At 58.4% G+C, this 6,000-nt stretch overlaps 1 protein-coding gene across 3 annotated transcripts in view; it reads right to left on the minus strand.

Moving 5' to 3' along the window:
* The window catches only part of NDST1 (N-deacetylase and N-sulfotransferase 1), a 64,712-nt gene extending 60,560 nt beyond the window's left edge, over positions 1–4,152 (minus strand). The window contains exon 1 of one of the 3 annotated variants that reach the window (XM_045902675.3): positions 3,933–4,152. The gene's annotated coding sequence lies outside the window, so the exon portion shown is untranslated. Of the gene's footprint in view, positions 1–3,475; positions 3,635–3,770; positions 3,894–3,932 lie in introns of those variants that run through there. The other 2 variants (XM_064596658.1, XM_045902681.3) reach the window with 2 other exon arrangements.
* Between the last annotated feature and the right edge of the window lie 1,848 nt (positions 4,153–6,000).

A 6,000-nucleotide genomic window follows, 5' to 3' on the forward strand; every position in this document is an offset into this window, starting at 1 on the left:
CCTTAGGTCACCCGTAATGACCCCAATCCCCAAGGCAGCTACCAAGTCCTGCAGCCTCCTCCTCCTTTCCTCAGCCCTATGGCCTGTGTCGGGCTTTGGTCAGCTCTCTGCTGGACCACAATTAGCATCATCTCTGAGTGGGTCTCAACGCCACCAGTCTTGCCATCATCTTTGGCCAAATGACTTCTGAGAGGAACGGCATGCTAGGGCAGAAACAGTTCCGGCCTGCGTTCCAATACAGCTCTGTACGTGACTCAACCCCTCAGAGCCTCCATTTCCCCATCTGAAAATGGGGCAGAGGGGGGGTTCCTAGCGGCAGCAGCTACTTTGCAGGGGTATTGTGAGATTTCAATGGAGCGTCTGTAAGGAGCCTGGCACGAGACACAGTAACAGGCATCAACTCGAGGAGCTGCTTACAACCCTCTGTCCTCTCCACCGGCTACAGAATAAAACCCAAACTCCTGAGCAGGATGCTGCAAACACCCCACAACCCAATCTTGCTTCCCACTCTCCCCCCTTCCCCTAGCCTGCATCCTCACAAACACTTCCTCCCCCAGGAAGCCCTGCCGACATTAACAACCAAAAGAGCTTTTCCCCTCTACTGACCTTCCAAAGCCCATCTATCACTGACCACGTCCTGCCTCTTTACCATCACTGATCCTCGTCTTCCCTCCCCCATCAGACCAGCAGCCTCTCCACTGAGAAACAAGTGGCACCTCACCCCATTTCATTTCCCCATCACCCCACTCCGCAGACAGTTTCCATACATATTTAACAAATTACCCTAATGTTCCATTTCACGTAAAGCACGTCCAAGTCCTCCAAACAGTCCAGATATTTCAAGCCATACCCAAAACCAAATTCCAAGCCAGCAGAAGTCTGCCCAATCTCTAGGGACTTGTAGGCCTGGCACTGGTCCCAAAGTATGGAAGACAGGTCGAGCAGTCCCAAAGCCCAGGGCAGAGAGAGCTCAGGGCTGCTGAGACTAGAGCCCGTTCACACGTTTCTCAGATGCAGAGTCTCTCAGTTGGCCCCTGGGCCAACCCCCAGTCTATGATTCCATACTCCACCACATCCTCAACTTGTGATTTAAAATTGCTTCTTGCATGGCCCTTGTTGACAAGAGGCTCACTATCCATCTTTTCTTGCTTGCTGGCTCTAACCCTTCACCTGTTGATTCTCCCAGAGGCTTCTCTCCCTTCTCTGATCACGATGATAAGGATCGTCTGGCCACATGCCAAGGGTCATCCCCATCCCTCACGACTCCTTTCAGCCATCCAGCCCCTCCACTCATTGCCCCACATTTCTGAGTCCCCTCAAAGTCCAGCTAGTAGTGGAATTTCCACTCTTGTTCCTACAGGCTAACAGTGATCTGTCGGCCCAGGAGGGCCCCCTATTCGTGGAGTCTAGCAAAGGCCTGCAGACCCTGCAAATCCCAGATAGAGTATGGGCACAGCCCCCAGAGCAGCTCGAACAGTAACGCCCAAACTTGCATCTCCCAAGAACTTTCATTACCTACCCCACTCCATTGTTTTAAGATGTCATTTATTAGCTAACAAGTTGTTTTCCATTAAAAAAAAAATTACTCAAGGCTCCCAATCAGAGGCTGACAGCAGTCATGAGATGGTACCTCCACTAAAAGATTGGGCCAGCACAGGGCATTAAAGCCAGTGGAAGTCTGGGTCACCCCACACATTCACTCACGGGCCTACACTGCATCCTAGGCTCAGAAATCCCATATACACATGCATTTTCCAATAGGATTCTGTAATCCTGACACTGGCTCAAAGTCACCCCCCATCACTGTCCTCAGGGACCTTTGGGGCTGGAGCACCTAGAACAGCCCATTAGTTCAGTAATAAGGACCCTGCTGATGATTCACAGAAGAGGACACCTGGGATATAAATCCCTTGGCCTTATGTCTCTTGTCGCCCCAAGGACTCCACTTCTTGGCCCTACCTCCACCCCCTGCTGATCTGAAAGTGACCTGGTCTGAATGGAGATGAAAGGCTCTGCCGTCCCATGGGTGCTGGGGAGAGGCCTGTTGACAAAGCCACCAGCTGTCCCTAGCTGAAGCCAGGGACACCAGCTCCTCCCTGCATCCCCCGCACTGGGAGAGCATTCCTGCCATGGACCCAGCCCTCAACCGAAGTTGGACCATCACAGAGCTCCGGGCCCAGGCTCCAGTGGACTTCCCTTCTGCTCCAGCTGCCCACAATAACAAGAGCTGGGCACCAGATCTCACCGCACACCAGTACCAGGCAGAAGGAGCATCAGCTGGGGATAAGGGTAATGGGGAAAGGGGACGGTATCCTCGTAACTTGAACTGAAAATGACACTGTGAGCTCAGTCACAGCAGGACCTTACAGAGCTCTGTAGCTGAGACTCAGGCTGGGGGAGGAGAGTCAAATCCAAGCTCCACCACTTCCCACCTGTGTGACCTTCACCATCCTGTGCCTCAGTTGCCCCCTTGGTGAAATGCGGTTAATAGTAAAGTGGGAGAATCGAATAAAATAACATATGTAAAGCAAGTAGCCCAGTACCTGCCACATAGTAAACATGCAGTAAATACTTGTTGAATAGAAACATGCCATCCTTTACTGAGGTACCACTGGTTCTCATTTCAACTTTATTCTAGAAGATAACTATATCTTCCCCATTTTACAGGTAAGGAAACTGAGGTGAGGGGAAAGTAAGGAACCAGCCCAAGGTCACAGAGCTGGGAAGTGACAGACACCCAGGTCAGTCTGCACCTCAGACCAGGGGGCAGTACTGCCCGAGGCCATCCTGAATGATTGGGGGTTGGTGGGGAGGAGTACAGAGCTGGGGCTAGACGGGGTTGGGGTGGTGGGGGGGTTCTGCATCCCCTGGGCCTGGCTTGGCTCCTGGCTGACCCGTGTGCTCGAATCCGGGAAAGCAGAGCCAGGAGGCTAGTTCCCAGATTCCCGGCCTGTCCCAGAGCCCACGCGGCCACCGGCGCCCCCTCCTCACCCCGTCCCAGGGTGTTCAGGAGCAGCGTTCAAAACGGAGGCTCCTGGCTCCGAGAACCTGAGGGAGGAAGGGAGTTAGAGACCAGGCCGCGCAGTCCCGAGAAAACCGGTCTGGCTGCCTTACCCTGCCCCGAGCGGGGACCCGGCCTCTAACCCCCTCCCTAGCCAGACAAAAGTTTCCCCTGTTCGGGAGGAGGGGAGGGGGAGGGGGCATTCCTCGCGAGTGACATTATCCGTGACCTACAGCTGCCGCGCTGCCCTCGCCCGCACCCTGGCCTGCCCCGGCCCCCGCGCGGCCCCCCACCCCTTTGTCCTCCCACCCCGGTGCGCGGGGCCCCGGCAGACTCGGCTCGCCCGCCCGGCGCCCGCCCGCACTAAACTTGCGCCGGCGGCCGCTTGGGCCCCGCGCGGCCTGCACGCCCGGCTCGGGCCCCGCCGGCCCAGCGACAGGGGACTGGCTGGCCCCGGCCCTCCCAGCCTCTTACCTGCCCAGGCTGGGGCACCCCCCCCCGGGGGAGGAGGAGCTCCCGGCCAGCCGCGGGACGCCTGGGTTCCCCCCCGGGCCGTGCGGGCGCCGCCGGGCTCTGGCCCCGGCCGGGGTTAACCCCTCGCCGGCCGCCTCCCGCCGCTCCCACCCCCGCTCCGCGCCGCAGCCGCCGCCACCGCCCGCTCCGCCTCCCGCCTCCCGCCCGCTGTCCCCCTCCCCCTCCCGCCCGGTGCCCAGCCCCCAGTCCCGGCCCCCGGTACTGCGCTGGGGCAGCTCGCAGTTCGCCCCCTCACCGTCCGGCGGTCCCGCGGCGGGGAGGTGGGGGTCTCCCCGAAGACTGGAAGTTGGGGCGCGCTGCTGCGCGCCCCGCAGGCCGGTGGGGCACAGAGGGGCGAGCCCGCGCGCCCAGGGCCCCCGGCCCGTCTCCCCTTCCCTTCGCCCGCCGCGGCGCCTACCTCCCCGAATCGCGGCGGTGGGAGCCGGGTTCGATCCCGTGATGGAGCGTGGGTGCCGGCCACAGATCGGCTCCGGAGGCCCGGGCGGCCAGCGGGCGTGTGGCGAGCGCCCCGGGGCGGGGGCCGGGGCGGGACCGGGCGCTGCTATCGGGGCTGGATTTCTCGGCTTCCACCCGGATTCTCCCTCGGCTCTCCCGGCCGATTCGGTGCTGCTCGGCGACCACGTGACGCGGGCTGCCTTTGACCCCTGTCTCCGAGCGAGTAGGGGGCGGGGGCCGGAGCGGGTGTCAGATGCGGGACCCACGAGGGCCCCGGGCGGCTGCCGGGCGTCCGGGAGGCGGTGACCCCCGGGGAAACAAAGCCCGGGGGAAGCCAACAAGTTATGCGAGGTCAAAGAGGGAACAGCGCTGGGGGTCCGAGAGGCTTCGGAGAAAATGAGGGAGACAAAGACCCGCGCCCGCCGCGCCTCCGGGGCCCCCGGGGAGCGCCCTGGCCGGGACCGAAGGGGGCCTCCGGGCTCTGCCGCCTCTGGGCTTATGACAACCCTCCAGGGCCTCCCCAGACGGCTCCCCTGACAACCAGGTCTCTGCCGGAGTGACCCCTCCTGAGCTCCTGGGCAGGCCTTCGCCACCCCACCCCACCCCACCCCACCCCACCTTTGCCCCGACTCTCGAAAACCCCTTTATTTCCTTTATCGTGATTATCTGGTTCATTTACTGGTCTCATTGTTTACTAGAATGTCATCTCCCCCAACAAGTTGTTCCCAGCTGAATCCCCAGAGCATGACCCAGAACTGGCAGATGAAGGGGTGAATGACCTTTACAGATTTCTTCTCCCACTGAGCCTCAGTTTCCCATCGCCAGTGTCATTTCAACCATCTCAAGGGCCCTGCAAGTTAGACAAGACTATAGTGGCCATCCTCATTAAATGGATGGGGACAATGAGGCTCAGAGAGATGCAATGATTTCTGGGAGTCTCACTGAGAGCTAAGGGGAGTCTGTGCTCAGATCTGACTGCTTTAGGCAGAGGGGCTTTTTGCCCTCTATGAACTATCCTGAATAAGGAGAGATGGGCCAGGGGAGGGGGGGATTTGATTAGTGAGCCTCGAGGAACTTGCTAATGATGTGGATCACTAGGCCCCTCCCCTGAAGATCCTGACTCTGTGGGCCTGGCGTGAGACTGGGGCAAATTTAGAAAACAGTAGATTGGTAGTTTCCTAAGGACCTTCTCAGGCTCAAGATTAACTGTAGGAACAAAGTTCAAAAAGCATATGAGCAACCAGAGCAGAGCCAAGAGAGGCAGAAAGGCCAAGCTGGACATATGACAGTAGGAGAGACTCATGCCAAGTCCCCTAAAGGATAACTTTGTGCTGGGGGGAAAGGGGTTTTCAGCTAGCCCACTCATGTCTCAGAGAGGGGAAAGATGCTGAGGCCTGAAGAAGAAAGAGATGCTGGGGGATGGGACTGGGCTCCTGACTCCTAGATGTGCCCAAGTGACAGCTCCGGATGGAGTACCATCAGACAGGAATGAGCCTGGTAGTGGTGGTCCCAGGCCCAAACAACAGGCCATGTTCAAAGAGGGGCTTGTGACTTCTTAGTGCATACTCCAGCCCTGCCACCAGTTTGGCCAGGGAATCAGCATCCACCAGCAAATTATCCTTTATAATCTATGTTCCTGTGGTCAATGATCTAAAAGTCCTTGAATATGCTCTGAGTCTTAGGCAGGTTAAACAAGCCCCCTAGAACCTTACTCATGCTAATCTCAGAGCTCTAGAAGACCATTTCCATCCACATGAGGTCCTGTGAGCTTCTTCTCTGTGCCAGGCACCAAGTTCCTGGTAAGGGAGAAGCAGGGTTGAAAGAGACATGGGTCTACACTCAAGAGGTATACAGGCATGTTTGGAGATGATCCGCATGCCCCTCCCTGTGTCCAGGAGCTGGCTAAGCTGAGTGCCTGCTGCGGAGGCCTAGGGCAAGTGCTATGGCCTACAGTAAGAGGGGAGCAAAATGAGGGAGCTTTTGGGAGAGGCAGCCTCAGAGCAGGATCAGGGGGAATGGGTGGGACTGGG

The sequence above is a fragment of the Mirounga angustirostris genome, unplaced genomic scaffold (assembly GCF_029215605.1).
Source record: "Mirounga angustirostris isolate CCGP_5_RB_7025 unplaced genomic scaffold, mMirAng1.0.hap1 SCAF_7, whole genome shotgun sequence".
Taxonomy (NCBI): domain Eukaryota; kingdom Metazoa; phylum Chordata; class Mammalia; order Carnivora; family Phocidae; genus Mirounga; species Mirounga angustirostris.